Source organism: Apus apus, chromosome 6, assembly GCF_020740795.1.
Source record: "Apus apus isolate bApuApu2 chromosome 6, bApuApu2.pri.cur, whole genome shotgun sequence".
Lineage (NCBI taxonomy): Eukaryota > Metazoa > Chordata > Aves > Apodiformes > Apodidae > Apus > Apus apus.
The window spans coordinates 8,213,963-8,234,828 of record NC_067287.1 but is presented as its reverse complement, the minus strand read 5'-3'; positions in this window follow the sequence as shown (position 1 = coordinate 8,234,828).

Here is a 20,866-nt window from a genome sequence, read left to right as displayed (position 1 = left end):
TATGTCTCTGCAGCCCTACAATCCTGCTTCAATGCTTTCTTAACAAAGGTGCCATCATTTAGAAGATGCTGTATGAAGAATTGTAATTTACCTTTAAAAGGTATTTATTATTAGGTTAATAGTTAGAGGGAAGTAAGTAAGGAAAAGCATATGTAACAAAGCTTCTGGGCGAAACCTGTGTCTGTTTCTCAGTTGCACGAAGAGAGCCAAGAGCAGACAAGGACCAGGAAGATGGCATCATCAGTGCAGCAGGACAACATAGCACTCCCACCCACCCAACCCAGAAATTCCATGGTGACCAAGGACAGGCTTTGGGCACAGGCCATTTATGGCCATTTGCCAAACACATGCTGCACCTACTTTTGGGGCTGTGTCCCAACCCCAGCACCTGTGGAGCCATCTCTACCCCCAATTCCAACAGACTGGATCCCACCCCACTGACACCAATATAATATCATGACACAACTCTGACCCCAAAGTTTGTGGGACCATTTCCTCTGGCCCCAGATAACTGAGGAGCAATGCCCCTTCGTTTCTAATGGCTGTGGTACCATCCCACTGACTCCTGATACCTTTAAGGTTTACATTAGATTTCCCTATCATTCTGCATTACCCACCAAAAGTGCCCTGGTCCTTGAGTAAAAGTAAATCCATTAATGAGTTTCCCTTTTGCCAAGAAAGAAGGAACCCACACAGTCGTTCTCAGTGCTTGAACCTCATCTCCATACACAACACAGTGGGTTTGTTTAGGCATGGCCAGATCAGTTAGCACAGCCTCTTGTGTTAACCAGCCAAGTGGCTTATGCTCCAAACATATTCACATTTAAAATCTGCTTTCAGGAAAAAAAAAATATCAGATGCAAAATTTCAGAAAGGCATTTTTTTTCTGCCATGGGTGTAATTGCAAGAGAAGATTCTCATAAAGCAATAGCAGTGGAGACATCAAAAAAGTGGCATCTGCAGAGTTAACATAACTTAAAATTCTCTCAGTGGATTTTGTGAAGCATCAGCATTCTTTTTCTCTAGCATACTTGAAAATCATCCACTGAAGAGCATTCACTGTTAGGAAGCCAGGATTCAAGGTTTTAGCTATCCTCTTTATTGACAGGGCAGATAAGTATCCATGTTGGCTAATGCAGGTGATACATTCTGCAAGAGATACCTGTTCGTGTTGCACAACTCTAAATTCACGATGCATCTTCCTGAGCAACTCAATAAAAATCTCTCTTTCAGGCTACATCAATGGTCAAAAAAATCGAATCAAACAATTGTATGCCTAGAAAATGTGTTAGAAAATTCTGAAATCGGAATAATGTCCTCAGATCAATATTACTCTTTCAGAATATAAAGACTGGACAGTCTAGCTGCAAAGGTGAAGGGTTAAGCTCAGTGTAAAGAAAGGCACAGAGCTTGCAGAAGAAAGTGCCCAGATTTTAATTCTAAAATCAAAAAGTTTGGTCCCCTCATTACAGCAATCAGTGTGAATGTATGTGACGAACACAAACCTGAGGCTCTGTCAGCATCTGCAAGCTCTACTCACACTCTCAGTCATACAGGCAGAACACTTTATGGCTCAAACTGTCTGAAATAGATACTGTGGACAGCAGCAAAAATACTTACTTTATCAAGAAAGCTGACACTGCGTTCAGCACATCTGTAATTGCAATCTGGCCCCTAGCAGAAGTAATTCCAAGCAACCACTTAGGAACTATATTTTTCTCCCTCTCCCTTTCTATTTCTAAAGAAACTCAGGGAGAGTCTCCAGATGACTCAGTGCTCCTCACTGCTGCAACCAACCAGACTGAGAAGCCAACCCGTAAGTGCACACACATCCACACACAACTGGAAAATACAGCAGCAGCTGCCTGCATCCCCACTGGACAAGTAGGGTCCTCTCAATCACTGCTGTGGCACTTGGTGAATAATTTCAGAAGGAAAAGTGTTTTGCTGCAGCCATCTGGTAAATCCCATTAGCATCCTGCCTCCCCAGGACTGCTGCACCACCAGGGAAACTCAAACTGCTTCAACAGCCAGAAGGAGCTACAGAACTTGTCAGAGTATAGGCATCTAGGCCATCTCATTCATTAAAATCACAGAATAAAAGCATTTACAGCTACATTTATCAGTGGTCTCTGAAAGCACAAAGAGGAAATGTCAGAAGCTTTTCTTTCCAGAATGGCTTTTGGATGAATTCACCATTTCATTGAAGGAAGAAGAGTCTTAGAGTACTTTTGCTCTCGAACCTGGCTAACACACAGCACACGTTATCTGTTAAGATATGGTCAAGAGGGAACTTTGATGCAGGTAACTTAACTGTTGTATTACCAATAGAAAGGCAATCCCAGGCTGATAAGGCTCAGAGCAGTTGCCACAGATATGCTAACTATCAGCATGTGTTTATATCCTGCATTACTGAGTGGCAGGGAGGAATAAGTGTCTGCTGAACTCAGGATAGTAGCATTCAAATGGTACCAAACCTTAAGCACACCTATTCATTTTAGGACAACATATTAAAAAAAAATATGCTACCTTAAACATAAAATCTCTGCTTCCCTTCAACCAAATCAAATTGTGATTTATAGCTTGCATACTTAGATTCACACATGCCGAAACCTGATTCTACTGTTATCCATCTTCACACTGGCTTTTGTTTAAACCTGCTTATTTACTGCCCCAATACGTAAGATCACAATGGAACCTAAAGCAAAAACTTGATCAAAACTGAAGTGCTTTTGTAGACAGTAACAAGAACACTTTTAGAATTCAAGCATTTAATAAAAAATAAATGTACCAAATTAAAGAAAACAAAAAAGTGTAAGCTAGAAACTTGTTGCCTTGTTGCCAGTTGTAGTATTTTCTATTTGAATGGCATCCTGTTTTTTTCAGCTTTATGAAATGATTTGCTGACCCAGCCTATGTAGAACTGAGGCCACACTGCAGACACTCAGATCCACAACTTCTTGTACCACAATTGCCACCCTATCATAGGAAAAAAACATCTAACCATTTTCAGTAAATGGTTTTACCAATGTTTTTATTTTTTAAACAAATACTACAATTTCTTAATAGGCAGGAATCAATGACTACTATAATGAGGTTCAGTATAGCTGTTCCAATGCCAAGAAGTAATTATGGTTTATTAGATTTACTGTTTTACTGGAAATGCCCACACTGATGACAAATTGCTACACTACTTTGTCTGGATGCTAGACCGCATCCAACATTAAAAGAAATCATGAGTTTAATTAGACTAGCTGTGACATCATGCTGGCTCCTTGCACTCAACGGTACCATCTTCCCCACATTAAAACAGGAAACATCTGAATGTTTTTATTTCATACAGTTAATGAAATATATTAAGGTTCCAACTTTTCCACGGATATTTTTTTAATACAGATTTAGAGCTTAAAAGTTGTAAATGATACCTATCAGCTGTATTTGCTCCACAGTAATTTTAACCATGTATCTTTTCTAATTATGGACATGTATATTTGATTCACAAAGATGTTCTCTAAGCATTTTTTGGCCATTTTTTGTTGGGAATATAGCATTAGCACCAGCGGCAAACACTGCAGCACATACAAGTTTGAAGTAAGTTGAGCTAGCCTGAAGTAGTTTCCTCTTCCACAACTTGCAGGCTCTTTCCCTTCCCTATAGTGCAGAGATCCACTTGAAGGAGGGGGTAGAAAGGAAGGATATCACTGTTGGCACTGGGCGTGCTGGCCGTGCTGAGGCCAGCCACCCCCAGCCTCCCCACACCTCCCAGTCACTGTGCCACTGCTGTGCTGCTCTCTCCAGTGCCTCCATTACCATCCCATACTGGCATCTGTGAGCACAAATTTAGTGCTCACAGAAATCTCAGGAGTGCGACGGTTCAACATGTGTTCAGAAGCTCTGAGGGCACCCGAAGCACATGCACACAACTTTCATCTCCCCATTCTGAGGCAGCACTGCCATTCCAAGCTTGGCTCAGCCAAGCTCCCAAGGCCTGGCTGCACAGAGCCATAAAGGAGACAGGCCATAAAGCCCTGGCCCACCCCCTGCTCCCCTCACCTGTGCCGCCCCAGCAAGGCCACGGGCTGCTGGGGATGGGTCCTGAGGGGGGGGGCATAGCAGCCCCTTTGGGGATAACCAGGGAAGAAGGGCCCTAAGATTGTCACGTGGCTGTGAAAAAACAAGTGTTGTTCGGGAACTTAGCTCCCAAACCAAGGGGGGTATCTGAGAATCGCCAAGAACTGGGCAGGGGAGGAAATTAAGAATCAACTTACAGCAGCAGGACTGCTCCTGGAGGCGCCTGGGCTGCTGGCTCTCGTGCTCACCTGTCACCCTCTCTTTTTACACTCCGACTGGGAAGTCTGAGCGGTTTTCGCCGAGCCTCGCACGGGTGCGCGTCTCCAGGCGCTGGCTGCGGGGGCTCTGCGGTCAGGAGGGGCCGGGGCTGCTGCGCGCCGGGCACAGCCGGTTCCAGCCGGTTCAGCCGGGTGGTCCCACCACAGGGCACAGCGGAGTCTTGTCAGCCACGCAGGAGGCCCTTAAGAGAGGACAAAACGCCTCAGAGGCGTGAGGGAAAGAAGTCTGAGAAGCTGCCCAGCGAGTGCCCAGGTCTGAGGAGGAGGAGGAGCGGGTGGGTATTTCCTTGCAGCCTGTGAAGGGGGCTGGGAGAGCAGCCACCCACACTGCAGCCCATGGAGGGCCCCGTGCTGGAGCAGGTGAAACATTCCCCAGAGGAGCTATGGCTCTGGAGGGCCCATGCTGGAGCAGGGAAAACGTCTCAGGAGGAGGGAGGGGCAGAGAGGAGCTGCCACGGCCTAACTGCGGCCCCCCGTGAGCGCGGAAGCATTCATGGGAAGATATCTGTGACCACGACAACTGAAATATTTCTCTCAAAACATCTTTAGCTCGGTGGACTTGTGCTGAATCTTCAGGCTGGCTCAAGAAGCAGGGCTTATTTCCAGCCAGACATTGCCATCATCCGTAAGATCTCAGGCAGATCTGCCACAAGGCTGATTTCCTCTGGAAAGGGATGTTATCTCCAAGTCCTGTCAGCCTTTCCAAGAATTTTTCATTTCTGCCACACGCTCAGGGAAATGGCCTTCCCATGACTGCTGAATGGAGCTGGGCTCTGGTATCTTCCCAGTTTCTCCTGAAGAGGTGAGTCTGAGGCTGGTAAGGAGCCTCCTTTATTTGGGTGTTTGGGGTTTTTTCTAGAGTTTCTGGTTGGTAGGAAATTTTGAAAGTTTGCAGGTGTTTTTCACTTTGGGTTGAAATTACATATCAAACCCACACAGGCAGAAAAAATCCTGGCAAATATCTGCCTGCCCTGTCCTTTAAACCTCAGCCGTGGAAATCCTACAGCCTTTCCCACTGCAGTTCAAATGAATAAAGAGGCATGGAGAAAGAAGAAAATCTTTGCCCGTGACCCCTTCACCAAAGGAGAGTGACAGACTAGCCAGCTGCTAGTCTGAAAAGTGTTGAATTGGTCTATATTTTTGCACACTGTGGTGTATTTTGAGCATTCTCATAGTCAGTTAGAGTGCCTTCATGCTTAGCTGGCCCAGAAGTACAAACATCTTCCTAATACCTGGGTCCCTTGTGCTGCAATTCAAGTTCAGCGCTTCTTCCTTTACCTGTCATAACCCTGGAAACAGTTTCTTTTTCTTTGCCACATTTTTCACAGCTGTATTCCAGGGCTGAGATCTTCTGTTGATCCTCTCTCTACAGATACAGCACCTCAGTCTTTGCTCATACATTTTACTTTCAGTAGCTCTGAACTCGCTTGGACAGGTCCGCTTCATATTATTAAGGACAGCACTAAGTACACCAGTGAGGCCTTCCCAGAGTGCTGCGTACACACTACTTCAAACATGTAAATGCCACACTCCTCCTTAAATATTGCAGTATTTGCTATTTTGGGGTAAGAAGGAGAGTTGCAAGAATATGATGTTTGTGATTTCCCTGGCATAGCAAAACAGCTGGAGGATAACTCAGTGTGGCTCAATTAACTGTCTTATAGGCACCGTTTATCACCCGCTTTCCACTTTATGTAACAATTCCTTTTAAAATTTCAGGTTGCTAAACAGCTCAGAATTTAACAGTCTTACTCCCTCCCCACAGCAGGATAATTTGCTCTTAAATTTCTTAAGAAACAGCCCAGCCTCCTGAGTATGTTTTCTCTGTAGATGTCTTTCCCACGTGGAAATCTTACTGATTACTGGGGAGAATTGAAGTGTGCTGTCTTGGATTCATCTTCTCTATTATCTTCTCCCTCTTTGCCTTCCCAAGAACACTACCACTATCATTTAGTGATCACAAAAGTGCCTTAGTAAGTCCCCTGTGCTGCTAAGTTCAAAGCTAACATGCCTTAGAAAGTCCCCTGTGCTGGTAAGTTCAAAGCTAACAGAGTGCTTCTCCCCACTTTCTTTGCTTCTCTCCAAAGTTGTCTCCAGCTTAGTTCTGGAGCCTCAGTCTGTGTCTCTGAGGAGTCTGTTCCCCCCGATAAAGTCCTCCATCAATCCCAGCCCTCCCATCAGATAATGGTGTTTGTTGTTGCTGAGGTTCCATCCACCCGATGTGGTCACCTTAGCCTGTACCACTGACATCTTTATTCCTCATTCCTTTCACATTTAACCAGTGGCTTCAATGGCTTTATTGCTGGGGGTTTATGTTATATGCTGGGGTTTTATAAAGCCGTTGCTAATGGCTTTATATGTCAGGGGGCATTGGCTTGCGACAATTGCCTACTACCTTCTGGACCTCAAAGTATTTAATAGCTCCTTCCTTGATTCCTCCTCATTCCTCATCCCCCATGGCAGTGTCCTTGCAAAAATGAACCTGTTTTTCTTCTTAGCCTTCCCAAAGCTGTACCTTGACAGCGCAAATTCACATCACCACCTCTCTTCCTCTCATGTCTTCTCCAAGGATCAGCTTAATCAGTCCCAAGTCTTATCTACTAGTTGGCAACTCTGCAACCAAATATACTCTTTCCAACACTTAGATTTTAGCCCATCTTTTCATTTTCACATCACCTTTTATCCATAAGCTGAATCACTCTACTCTAGGTATTTGATGTAAGTGGGCAGGTTCTCATAGAAATGTTTAGCAAGAAACAAATAATCACAGTGTTTCAGAACCAGAAGAACACACTTCAATAATTCCTGTTTTTTTTAACATTGATGGAACAAGAACAGAAAACATCTATCTATATATATAAAGAGATTTGTGTGTATGCATAGACAAACAGAGAGTTATAAATTTATAAATAAAAAACTTTTTTCATCATCAGAATCTATTCCCTTTAGTGCATTTTCCTTTGGCTTTATAGATGGCCTTTCTTTAGATCAAAGTCTAGCTTCCTGGAAACACATTTTCATAATTTATTAGTTTTAGAAAACAAAGTCCAAAAATACTGCAAAACTTCACATATGTATCACATGACACTTTGAATACAAAAGACCAAATGCTGCTGATCTTGCAGCAGTAGAACACCCACTCAATGAAGTTACATTTTTGCTTAAGGAAGAATAGCAAGTTTCAGTCCAGAATTGTATTTGTTTTGATTTTTAGAGATTTTTATACTGCAGGATTTTACAGTTAGGATGATTTCCATAACACAAAGCTCTGCACCCAAGTTGATCAACTTACAAGTGGACACATCTCTCACAGAAAATCTGTTATGCCTTTAAGGTGAATAAGAAATAAATTAACTAATGCTAAGGAAGGACCGTGCAGCCCCAAGAATTCTAAGTGTTTTAAGAGAAATGGGACGGAAAAGAGAGAGGACGGTGATGATCAGAAGTTCACTTTTAAGCCTCTGCAACACCTTCTTCACCTTTCTTCTTTTCTTTTCTTTTTAATTCATTATTTCTACTCCATAGAAGACAATTTCACAAATCCTTTTTTGGTAATTGAAGTATTTGATCCTGTGGCACGTGCTTCGTGCTGTACACAGAAAAACTGTCCACATTTCATGCTGCTGCTCAAACCTTACCCACACTGAAGGCTGCTTACATCAAATAACACAAAAGCCAGTGTTCAGTGTTCCTGATGAGGCTCTGCAGGACTGAGACTCTCCAGGAGCCCGGGAGGCTCATGAAGCTGCTCCCCAGCTCTGCAGAGCACTTGCACAAAGGCTTTCTTGGCTGCTAGGCTGAGACTACTGCCAGATCTTGCATGGTTTGTGGTAAATAAGCTTACAAAACCTTCCTTGGAAGTTCCAGAGATGACCAAGCTCTGGACGGTTTGTCAATATCAAACTATTGATATTAACAGCAGCCGAGAATATCAGAGGATTTTTCTCCCATCATTCCATAGGAAACACCTCCGTGTATCTGCTCGGTAACCACTGGCATTACCCTGGGGCTTGGCAAACTGTCCATGTCTTGGCCCAGACCAAAGAACAGAAAGCAAATCCTGGCAAGGTCTGCAGGACAGCATCAGCACAAGCCACATCCACAGAGGTAATGAACTCAAGGAGTGAAGCTCTTAAAGGAATGAACATCCCAAAATTAATGAATTTTTTTATTTCATTAGGAAGTGAATACTCTTTCTTTTTATTCTACATCATTGAAACCATAAAGACAGCCCCTATGGAAAGGGAAGATTCATCTGAAAAACTGATTTCATCTTTACCCATTATCTTTCTAAAAGCAGCATCTTAGTGCCTATGCTTTGAGTGTTCTCCAGAGAGCTGATGGGATTTCTTAATGAACTCTGTGCTGGGCTGTAGGAGGATGGCTCTGGCATTTATTTCCTTGCATAGCTTCACCTAATATTATACATGTAGCACTGCAGCTGAGGAAAGATGGAAGTTGTCAGTTATTGCCTTGCATGTGGGAATCTCACTTTTTCATTGCATTTGGGTGGATTTCCTGACAGAGAGAGCTCCAGTCCAAATTTCTGTGTAATTAAATTTGTGTTTAACAAACCCAGAAAAAGTGGGAAGCAATGCAACAGTGAGGTAAAGCATAGACTTGTTTTCAAACAGTCCCTGGGCTAGTTGAGCCAAGCAACTCTCAAGAGCTGTGTCTGAGGGTGCATCCAGCAAGGATGGGCTGTCACAGGGAGCCATGGAGCAGCTGCAGAAGGTGCATGGGGGCCTGACAGGGGCCGGTACTTCAAGAGGGAGGGTTTAAGGGAAATTTGGGCATCCTCTGCAACTGCTTCCAGCACTGTTGGTCTCAGTGCCAGCCACTATCCCTGGACCTCTCTAAGGACCAGGGAGGACAGCCTGGTCCCAAAGTCCCCAGTCAGCGGTGTGGTTGGGCACATGAACATTTCTTTGCTGGGGGGAAGGATGGAGGCAGGACTGGCCTCTCATCTAATTCCAAAAGTCTGCAGGTCCAGCTTGGCCACTCATGCTGTGAGTAATGAAATACCACCCTGTTACCTCTCAGTTAAAACCAATACTTTTTGTTTAACCAAAGATGTCTGCTCTGGGCTTAAGACAACAGGTTGTGATTTGAAAGCATTGAGAGACTGTGAATCAGCTGCCTCACTTGGTAATTTGTTCCAGTGATTAATCTAAAAACTGTGCTGGATTTCTCCTTTGAATTGATTGGTCTTCAGGTTTCAGCTATTCATTTTTTTTATACCTTATTTTCCCTGAGCCAATTAACTCTGTACTAGCCATTACTTTTTCCCTGTGGATTTCCACTGTAAACAAGTTACTTCTCCATCTCCTTCTCTGTAATTTAAACAATTTAAACTCTTTAAGACTGCCACTTTCAGATCAAGCCTAAACAATTATGAAGCCTGAAAGTCTAAGTACATCTTTTTTTTCTTTACCCCAATAGTGTTCTTCAACAACTGTTTTAAAATATCAGTCCCATTAAAATCAGATTAAAATGCATTTTGCCCAAGTAAGCCCTGTCTCCCAAGTGATCTGCATGACTTTCACAGATTTCCACTTCCTTGTGTTAGTTCTCTCTTTGCACCAGCCACAAGTTTGTAGCCCGTGTTGTTGTATTAACTCTGATGAAGTGCAGTAGTACTGAGGGTGCTCCTCTCCACTGACCCCAGAGCCACCCAGGGCAGGTGGCAGCTCTGCACACAGTGCTGTAGCACTCTGCTTATTAACATCCCACATGGCAACCACCTTTCTCCCATCCTGATTCTGCAAAGCTGTGACCCCTCCCTCTTGTGAAAGTGATCTGAGGGACTGCCTGGGGCTGTAACCCCCTGTGCCCCTCTGGATCAGCTCCAGCCATTCCCTTCTGTCTCAGGAAAGCCGTTAGGTGAATGCAGTACAGTACGCCTCTACATTTGTCACAGTATTGTCTATGCAGGCAGCATAATAAATAAAAGAAGCAAGGCATGCAACACCAGATTTTTGCTGATATGCCTTTGGTGCAGCCAGAACTCCCAGTGCTGTATACCAATACTGCTTCACCCATGAGGAGATGTGAAATGAGCAATTTTAAAGCCAAGATCAGCTTCAGTTCTTCAAGATTTTACATATTTCCATTTAAAAGTCACCATAGGTATCATATTCCTTCATCATAGTGCTTCCACAGGTGCCTTGCCTTTTCTTTTCTTTCCAGTAGTGTTGGTGTGTCCAGCTTGTTCAAGATAAAAAGCTCATAAATAGTTGATTGATTTTAACAGGCTACTAAAACTACTATTTATAATAAATGAGTGACACCAGGAAAATAAGGCTGCAGGGCGACAGAAGGGTGACAGGGGTAGCACTGCTCCCTGCCACTGCCATCTCTCCTTCACCCTCACCAACTCATGCAATCCCACCCACTGCACATGGACCCATAGTTTTTGCAGACCCAGTGCTGACCATGGCTACAAGCCCAACCTTCTGGGCTTCAGCTGTATAAAGAGGAAATGTGGATTCCACATCCTATTGTCTCTGGGGCTGCAGACACAATCCCAGTGTGGTTCATGTGTATATTTCAATGGAGTTTTGATTGTCTCTGGGGGAATTAAGGAAAATTAGGTTACAATGAAATATTTGTTTGTATTTTCAGAATGTGCCTTGTGAAATCTCTCCCAGGATTCACCTTCATGCATTCCTTGAGTCAGGAGTGAATAATGGGATTTAGCTTCTATGTTTGATGGACCTGCAGCTGCAGAATTAAAAGCCAGAGCCAAAATAAATAATAAAAATAAAACAAGTGCCAGAGAGACACTATTGTCAATCTGAGCAGAAGGCAACTCCTATAAACAGGAGTGCCAGGAAATGCTTGCTGGGCTTCTTTGGGAAAATAACAGGACAGCATCTTTCCATCACTGAAAACATCTGGGAAACAGCCTCTATGGGAAGCTCTCTACAGCTCCTTGTTCTTTGTATTATCTTTAAGTTAGGGCAGATGCTACTCAGGGACCTGCCATAGCTTATAACGTGACAAATAAAGGATAGTGTTTGTGCAGAGTTGAGTGGTTGGTGGATAAGCACATCCTGGCAAGTGTAAAAATCGGCAGCAGTGGCTGGTTTCTGGCCAAGCACACCCTCCTTTGTGGGGCACAAGAGCCACCACTAAGCAAAGCCTGAGTTGGTATATAGGCTTTTATAACTAAAGATTAACAAAGAGCCACACCTTGCCTTCTGGGAAGGAGGGAGTTAATACTTCCAGACTTATTTATTTTGGAAGCAAACCCTCTCCAAATGCCAAGTTTTCTTCATTGCCTCTCTGGGAGCTGGTGTGGTTTCTGTGCAGCACAGCACAGGGGGTGAGGGTATGGGGTTCCTGCCATGCAGGGAAAGCTCTGGGGCAGGACTGGAGGATGCACAACAGAGCCTGCTCAGCCCTCAGTGCAGCAAGTAATATTAAAGCAGATGGTCTGAAGTACCATGCAGTACTAACACATTTTAATTCTCTGTCTTTCCTTTCCTCGCCTTCCAACCACACATCTGTAATAATTTTCCTGTTTTACTTGCTAATGGAGTCAAAGCAACTAAGAGCAGCAGCTTTAATGCTCAATGAAGTGCACCTCCTCTGGAGCGCTGAGTGTGTGAAACAGCACAGGCAAGTGCTGGAAGTCAAGCCAGTCTCTCTGTAATGTGCCTATGCAGTGACATCCTCAGCTAGAAACATGTGGGCTGACAGATAATATATTTTCCTTTTCCCTATCACTGTGCACTAAAAGCCTGAACAGTTTAAGTCTTTCAAATACCAATGAAAGATATTTTTAACAGTTTGTAAAATTCTTTCTGGTTTTATTCTTTTTCCCGGACAAGGACTCTTCTTCTGACTGGTACTTACTGGAATTGCTTTTTAATTCAAATCACTCCACCTCTAGGTCACCCTGTCAGTTTGAGAGGTGCAGCCATTACATTTCTGCCTTCTCAAGTTTGGAACATATTTTTCATTTTGCATCTATAGGAATTAGCTCTCGTTTTTACTCCCAGAAGAGCAGCAATTACAAGAAATGTGCATCTTCAGGGGCAGAAAAGGAAAAAGTTACACTAAGCGAAACCCTGGCAGAAAGCCAGGGGAGTGCACTGGTGTCCTGCTGCCATCTCTGTTTTGAGGCATCTCTGGTTTTTTACAGCTAATTGGGCCCAAGCTCAGAGAGCTTCCTGGGATGGGAAAGAGGGCTGTCGTGAGGGGGAAACAGCTCTATAAAGGTGCAGCCACAATGCAGAGACATTGAACCCTTTGTTAGGTGCCGCTGGTACACCCTGGGATCTGCTGTGATTTCCCTTTGGATGCAATTATTGAATCAATACTTTGATGTGTTTGGGCAGGTAATTCCACTTCATTTTTATTTATTTATTTATTTTAATCCAGTTCAGATTTTCCATGAAAATCTGATTTCCACTTGGAATGGCAATTTCCATTTTCCAGCAGTTCTGATTAACTGTTGAACTTGGAATCTCTCCCTTTTTTTGTTTTTGAATGTGGCCAGAGTGCTGCCTCTCCGATCACTGCACGCTGCCTCCTGTCTAGTTCCCATGAATTCTTCTGCCTCTGTACATGCTGGTCACCTTTCACATTTTGGAAATTGCTTTAGATGCAAATAAATTCATTTTTGGCTCCACACTCAGGATTTTAAAAGTTACTAGAAAATTCAAAGTAACATATGACAGATCTGAGCCTTTGCTGCTGATTCACGTAATTGTTTTTAGGGGGGTTTGTTTTCTCATTTTCTTCTTTTATTAGCAGATGTCCTCTTTCATTTTACAGAGCTTCAAAATGTTAATTGTTTAAAATACCAAGCCTGATCATTCTTTATCTTCTCTACTTTTTTCTGCTTTTTCTTTCAGCAAGAGCACCAACCAATACACAGCACAGTTAATTCACCCAGTAGATGTCAGTTATAGACTGATTTCTTCCACACAGCGTGCTGAGACTTGGAGAAATAGAAGCAGAAACTATTGGACTTTAAATAGGGGTTCAGACACAAAAACAATTTACCCTGGCTTGAAAACTTTACAGGGAGCAGCTGGGCTCTAAGAACATGCTTTTAGTGTGAGTCAAACAGGAGGGATATAAATTTAGTTTTGTCTGCAAGAGGGAAGGATGAGCAAAGTCCAAGTATCTGGTATTTCCAGTGGGCTCAAACCATGCACACAAACTATTGGCACAGCTCAGCTTGGGCACAGCAGCTTCATTTATGGCTGTATTTTGCTGCCCTTGAGCTCGCATTGTCATTGACTGAGATGGAGCATTTTGGATGGGCTATAGGGCATATTGTCTTAGTTGTGTTTTATCCTTAAATACACATTTACATCAATACACTTGGACTTCGTGTAGGTTTCTAGGCAGGTGAGCAGTTCCATGCTGAAACCAAATGAAGGGCTCTGAATGATCACCTGGAGGGTCCTGGCTCTAAAATGTGCCTTTAACCACAAGGACATTCTGCCTAACTTAGAGCCATGGGCTCTGCACTTGAAATGAGTGTGTATCTTCCCCTTATCTCCTGAAGCACACTTCCCAGACCAATTCACAAAGGCCAGAGCACAATGAAGGCAAGGCCCCAAGGTAGCAGGTACACAGACATCAGCTTCTTCCTACTTAAGGGTTTTCCTCTAAGTATTCAGAAATCACATGAAGCAATGTTTTTGGCCATTGAAATCTGCTGAGGGTGGCCCTGTGAGGGGGCAATAGCAATGGTGCCAGCACTGTGTCACTGTCTTTCCCCCCTACTGCCTTCCCTGCTCCTTCGACACATCTGTCACACAGTGTTGGAAAATGAAGGGAGTTTCCTCATCCCCACAGAGGTGACCATGAGGCTCAAATAAAGGTTTTGAAAGACTTGTAGGGAAAGCACTAGAGGAATTCAACATCCTGCCAGTGCTGGGGGACAAGCAGACTGAGGAGATAACACAGAGCCCTGGGGCTGCCTCAGGGAAGGGTTTCTTGTGCCCTTGTTCCCATCTCTATGCATATTGCACCTCAAGCAAAGAGCCCTGGGATAAACACAACTTGGGCCTTTAATAATATACAGCTTGCAGCAGGCAAGGCAGCAAAAAGAAAGTTTCTCTTCTCCATATCCTGGGTAATCAGGTCTCCTGTTTTCTTCCACAGAGGGCCACCATTTTCCCAAGTCTTCCGTTTGTCACTGACATACATATAAAATCTCTTATTCTTGCCCTTGAAGTCCCTGGCCAGATTTAATTCTATCAGAGCTTTAACTTTCCTTACCTGATCCCTGGCTGCATGGACAATTTCTCTGTATGCCTTCCAGGCTACTTGTCCTTGCTTCCACTCTCTGTAGTCTTCCTTTTTGTGTTTGAGCTTGTCCAGGAGCTCCTTGTTCATCCATACAGGCCTCGTGGTATTTTTCACTGACTTCCTCCTGGCTGTAAAGAGGGGAGTTCAGAGACAACTTTTCCAAACTCTGGAGATCATCAGGTGTGACGTTTGAGTCTGGTTTTATAATCGGGAGAGGGCAGAATAACATATATATGTACATACCACTTTCCATGTAATTCTGCTAAATAGAATTTTTTCTATCTCATTCTGTCAGCTACAGCATTTCTCTTCATTATTGCTGCAGCCTAAGAAAATCTTGCTGTAAATCTTCCCCATCACTCTGCTCTGTCATGTCTACACCAGCAGGCAGCTGCCACTTCTTTTAGTCCCATTGTTTTACATTATCCTCCTGTCTTGACTATGTGGTCACCCTACTGACTGCATTCATCTTCTGCTTTCCCCCAGTTCTTACATTTTTCAACATTTTAATTTATTTTGCTGATAAGGATTTAGTGTCAATTAATCAAATAATTCTTGCTGCCACCACCTGCTACTAACATGGGGTAGGTGACTATGGACATTTGATAACTTGAGCCCTAATTTTCACCAGTTTTCAGGGGAAACAAACAGCTCAGGGCTGACCTGCCTGTGCAGGAGCCCTGATGTCTTCAAAGGATGCCAGTACTGGACTAAGCAGTAGAAATCTGTGATATCTGAATGAGGAAAAGAATGAAAAGTGCAAACATGTCATGTCTGTTACAACAGTAATGATATCACAGTTAGCATGTGTTGTCTTATTCCAGGTTTCTAGGTAGGATCTGTGAATACCCCAGGACTCAGCATGCAGTCCTACAGGCACTCTATTTGCATGTACACCACATTCTATAAATAAAAAATGGAGATGTCAGAGAAGCATTTTAAAACACTCTGTTATTAAGCAGTTACCGGCAGATCTTGTGCTTTTCAGTCATTAGTCTTCTACGAGTTTTCCTTGCGTATTGTGACAAGCTGTATATGTTCTAGTGTTGGTGCCAGACTGAAAACCAAAAAAAATTCTGTGTCTTAAGCTAGAATCTTACCTGCAGCCAGACTCTGCCTGGCAGAAGGAGTGATGGCTAAGCCCCATTTCCTTTTCTGAATAGCCACTTCACTGCCAACCTTAGACATGCAGCCCTGCACACCAAGGGACATTGATGGTCCATGAAATTTGAGCCTGTATCAATGATACATTTACTCTCATATCCTTCACTCCAGTTTCAGAGAGGCATAACTCACAAAGGACAAGTTTTGCAGTTAGCAGCAGAAACAGAACCCATGTTAACACAAAAAGCCCAATGTTTTACCCATGCATTGGTTTCCTAGGGCAATTCAGGACCTCAGAGATGATTAAAGCAATTACTTGGGCGAAAAGCACATGGATATTCTTTTACTCTGAGGTGTAAAGCATGCAGAGAAAAGAAGAGACCTCCAAGATCTCTCAGCAGGGCCCTCACTGACACCTCCATCTCCTTTTTGAGCTGTCTGCACCCTCCCCAGACCTCCCCCAGCTAGCTTTTACCTCTGGCCAGGAAACACAAGACCATCATTCCTGCAGTATGTCTACTTCTCCAAAAGCCCACATGAGTGGGCTGGTAACCAGCTCTCCCTCTCTCTTCCCAACAACAGCATGGTTAAGGCTCAACCTCCCCTTTCACAGGGGCTGCCGCCTGGAGGAGAAAACCAAGTGGTCCAGAAGGAGGTCCCTATATTCTTGCTGATGTCCAATGTTACCTGCACCCTGAAGCTGTCCTCCCCCAGGACCTGTCCTTTACTTTGCTGTCCCTTCTTCTGCTGATTTCTCCCTTACTAGGATCTTCTGATTTCACTTCTGGGCATCATGCAGGTTCACATCAACTAGATAATCCAGGCATATGTGATATATTTAAACACTACAGTCAGCTCCCTTACTTTTCACCCTCTAGAACACATATTTTATTTTATTTTTTCTTTCCAGCAGAAGGCAGAGCATTACTGTGCAATGACCTCTTAGAGATGAGTAAATTTATAGCTCTCTCTCCCCCACAAAGGCAAAAGCGCAAATTTAATTTGCTTCCCTAAGGCAAGACTCTTCCCACTCCATTATGTTAGTACTTACCACTGTCAGGGCCACACTGCCAGGTGTGAAGGAGAGAAAAGCAATTCTGCAGTCCCAAGAAACAAAATAACTTGTGCTGTAAGGTATCTCAGTCATTAGACAATTAATCTGAGTTATATTTATGTTTGGGCTAGAATAGAAGGGTGAGTCCTACCCCAATAGAAGCCAAATGTTTGTATATCCCAGGTTTGTTGCCCCTGTCTGCAGACATTTCACTATCAAGTCACTCCTAGCACCTACACAGGTTACAACAAACACAAGCCTGTGTCTTTTGCTTCCCTACTGGCTCTGCCAGGCTTGGTGACTCAGTTGAGATCTTGCTGTTTATCAAGTGCCTTGAAGCTCTAGCCCCCAACAGGGTTACCAACAGGGAGCTGAGCAAGTGGAAGGAATCTCACCCCTAGACACAGCCATCCCTCCTCTGCCATGTGCCAACTCAGAGTGTTTCCATGGTATGACAGTTTCACACCTCTCTCTCTGCCCCAGCGTGGGGATGGGGCTGCAGTTCCAGCTCTGCCTGGGCTGGTGGCTGAATAGGGCTGATGGCCCCAAGGAAAAGCAGATGAGTCTGAAACTCAGGAGCTAGAAAGGTCCACCATGTAAACACCTTAGCAAGCTAAAGTGCCTTTTTGGAAGCACACCAGGGACTGGGCAAGCATAACTTGTGAGCCAAATCCTACCCCTGAACTTGACCTAAGCCCTGGGCTTCCCGGGGCAGATGGCTGCCAGATGGGCAAGGCCACAGGGGCTCTGACTCCCCATTCCCCAAAATCAGAAAGCAAGGACTGCTCTTCATGTAAGCAATTTCAGAAGCCAGTTTCCAAATCAGCCCCACAAGCAGTTCTGTGGAAAGGACTGAAGGATCAGCACCCTGCAGCGAGTAGCAGGGGAGAGGGGAGAAGGGGGAAGTTTGCAAACTGCCTTTGTGTTTTACACATCTATAAACTCATCTTTTTCACGTGTCGGTAGAGGGTCCTACCACATGTGAGATTACCTGCATCTCCACTATCATTTTCCTGATTTACTGTTGGGTCATCCCAGAAAAGGCACCATTGCAGATGAAGCTGCAAGTTTGAAAATTGCTGGCTTGGGCTTTTTTATTTTAATTCTGTTTCCTCTGTGAGAGATGAGCTGCACTCTCAGCTCTGTGTTCTTTATTTGCAGGTGATTTTTACTTAACTGCACTATTGATCCCAAGATGGATGGCAGCTTAAGCCCTGTCCCCAAAGGTGTGAAAGCTTCATTAGATTTATGAAATTCTCCAGGATACACTGAGGCTCTGCAGTCCATCTAGCAAAAAGGCTTTACATTTTATTCACACTGCCATGATTCTCATTCCTTGATTAATTATTATGTTTTTATTATTATTGTTGTTTAGACTAGTTTTTCTTCTAGTTCAACTCTGTTTGAAATACAGTCAAATAATAGATGCAGAGAAGAGCAGTCCACCCCCCATGGGTCTCAGATATCCCATCTCTTAACCTCATCCTAATGCTATAATCTCTTCTTCATGTCCTTTCTCTCTGGCAGGAGAGATGTGGCATTTTCCTCTGAAGTAATTAATGAGGCTTCAGGAGCTCCCATAGTTTTTGTCTGGGATAAACAAAAGTATCTTTAGAAATGGTCAGAGAAAAGCAAGAAACAATCACCTAGAGTTAAAGATACTAATAAAAACTGGTGTTCCCTTCTGGTGGTGATGCTCACAGGGAGAGTCACCTGAAAGTGGGGACAGCCACAAGGCAGCATACTGGGGTTCCTGGAGCAATGCTGTAGACAGAGTCCAGGGAAGCAGCTCCCCAGCTGCTCCAGGTCTTTGAGCAGAGTGTGGGTTTTAGACCTCAGTTACTCATTTACAAAAAGGAAAAGGACTGGCAGGATGAGCTATATGGATAGGCTGCCTCCTCTCTCTGGACCCAAAAAGAAGGATTTGCTGCTCTCATTGCCTCCCGAGGACCTGGCGAGTTCCCGTGGGGGGCAAGACATCCCTGGGTTGTTTTACTACCTCTTATTTAATGTGATAATACTGACTAAAGCATTAATGGGGCACAAAAGGGAGAGCTTAGGACTAACATTAGTTGATAAATTCCCTCACCATGTGGCATGGGGAGTTAGTGGCAGATTCATGACATTTGTAGAGGACAATAATTCAGAGGTTGAGAAGTCCAGAGAGAATAATGAAGTTAGGCAGATATCAGCTAAATGAGAGAGGAAAAAGGCCACCTTGTACGTAGAGGAAATATAATAAAAAATGCGGGATATTTATTCAGAAAGAAAGTGAAGCTTGGAAAGCAGTAACACAAAAGTAGTCAAAGAAAAAGAATGAAGTATATAATAAAGTGTTATCAGAAACTGGCAGATGTCACCAAAACATGACTGTGCCTTGGGGCTGTTCCCTGGAATAGCAGCAGGCTTTGCTGCCCCACTAGGAATACAGGCAGGTGGTACCAGCTCTGGATGGATACACTGGCAGGATCAGGGAGCACGGCAAGGACTGTTGAGGAGTGGCAAGAATGGCCTTGAAGGTGCTATGCAGGAGACATGACAGCTACACATGTGAAGATTTTGCAAAATGGGAGTACCCAAAGGAAAACCAGTAGGTTTCACTGTAGCTGTTGGTGGAGAGAATGTAAAATAGCCAGCTGGAAAGAGCAGGAAAACCTCCCTGACAGCCAGATTATTTTGTCTGTGAAGTCCTGCAGTTTCCAAGAGTTTTGGACCAGCAAGAGCCATCTCCCCGTAGGTGCTAGCATCAGGACTTGGCCTAGCCACCTCCTCTGGGCTGCTACAGAGATAACGTCCTGACTCTCAAAGCAATGCTGCTCCAGCACTTCCCTACTGAAAATGTCCCTGTTTGCACTTTTCCACAGTTGTGGTGAAGACTGAGCATGATAAATCCTTACAGAAATTACATCTTTTTTAGTAATTTCTGGGTTTTGTCCATAGCAAGAAAACACGCTTTTCTTCACAAGAAACAGTGATTGTCTTCACCATTAAATGGCTGTTTAGATTTTCATTCCATTTCCTACTTGCAAGAACCATTGGACACAGGCATTTTTTTTAAGCTAGCTGTAGCAATGACAGGAGCAGCAGTAATGAAAATGGAGCTTTAAAAGACCCTTTACAGCTCTTTGATTTTCCTTATTTCTGCCCTTAGAGCATCAGAGATTTTGCTGGCTTGTTTTTTCAAGGCAGTGTTTTTCAGAACAAATTCTGGTATATTTTTAAGGAGACATTTCACAGGAAATCTCCTTGGGTCACTGGCAGTATCCATTTTGCACACAATTTTAGCTGTACCTGGGCAGTTAGCAGGGATGGTTCCTTAGGTGGAGAGTACCTCAAGCTCTCCAGACAAAAAGCACTATCAGATGCACCAAGTGTTACTGTAATTAAAACCTCTCCAGACAAAAAGCACTATCAGATAGACCAAGTGTTACTGTAATTAAAACCTCTTTGGCAAAAAACAATTGCAATGGGCAGTGCTGTGCTAAATGACTGCTTTCAAGTGCAAGGCTCCATGTATAATTCTGGCTGACCTTTAAAGATCTTCACTGCTGTACCATTAATTTTCACTGGTCCCTTCAGGTGAGCACTTAAGAGAGTCTTGACTCACTTTGCACACTGCAGTTCCAGGGTTATGGTGTTCCCAGACACTGCAGCCAAAGACCCATGCAGACTTATTTTCTTCAGTGTCTGTTTTTATACATCATTTCAATCAAATATTTGGCTGCTGCAATCATCTTGATTAATGAATATGAGCAGGACCCTTCCTTATTCAATGACTGGGTCCTTTACACCCACATCACACCATTATTTATTTAATACAGGGACAGATGTAGACACCATCTTGTCAGAACCTAATTTATTATTTCTATGAACTGCTAGAATTTATTTCTTCCTCTTGAACTAGAATCTGAAACAGTTAATTATTTTCCTATAAGGAAAGTTACCTCAATCTTTAAACCTGCGATCATGTTGTTTATTTAAATACATTCTTTCTAAAAGCTATTGAAAAAGATCCACATCTCTTCAAGTTCATTTTTCAAGATCCTGCTTTATGTAAAAGCATAGCCCTTGTAAAACCTCTGAC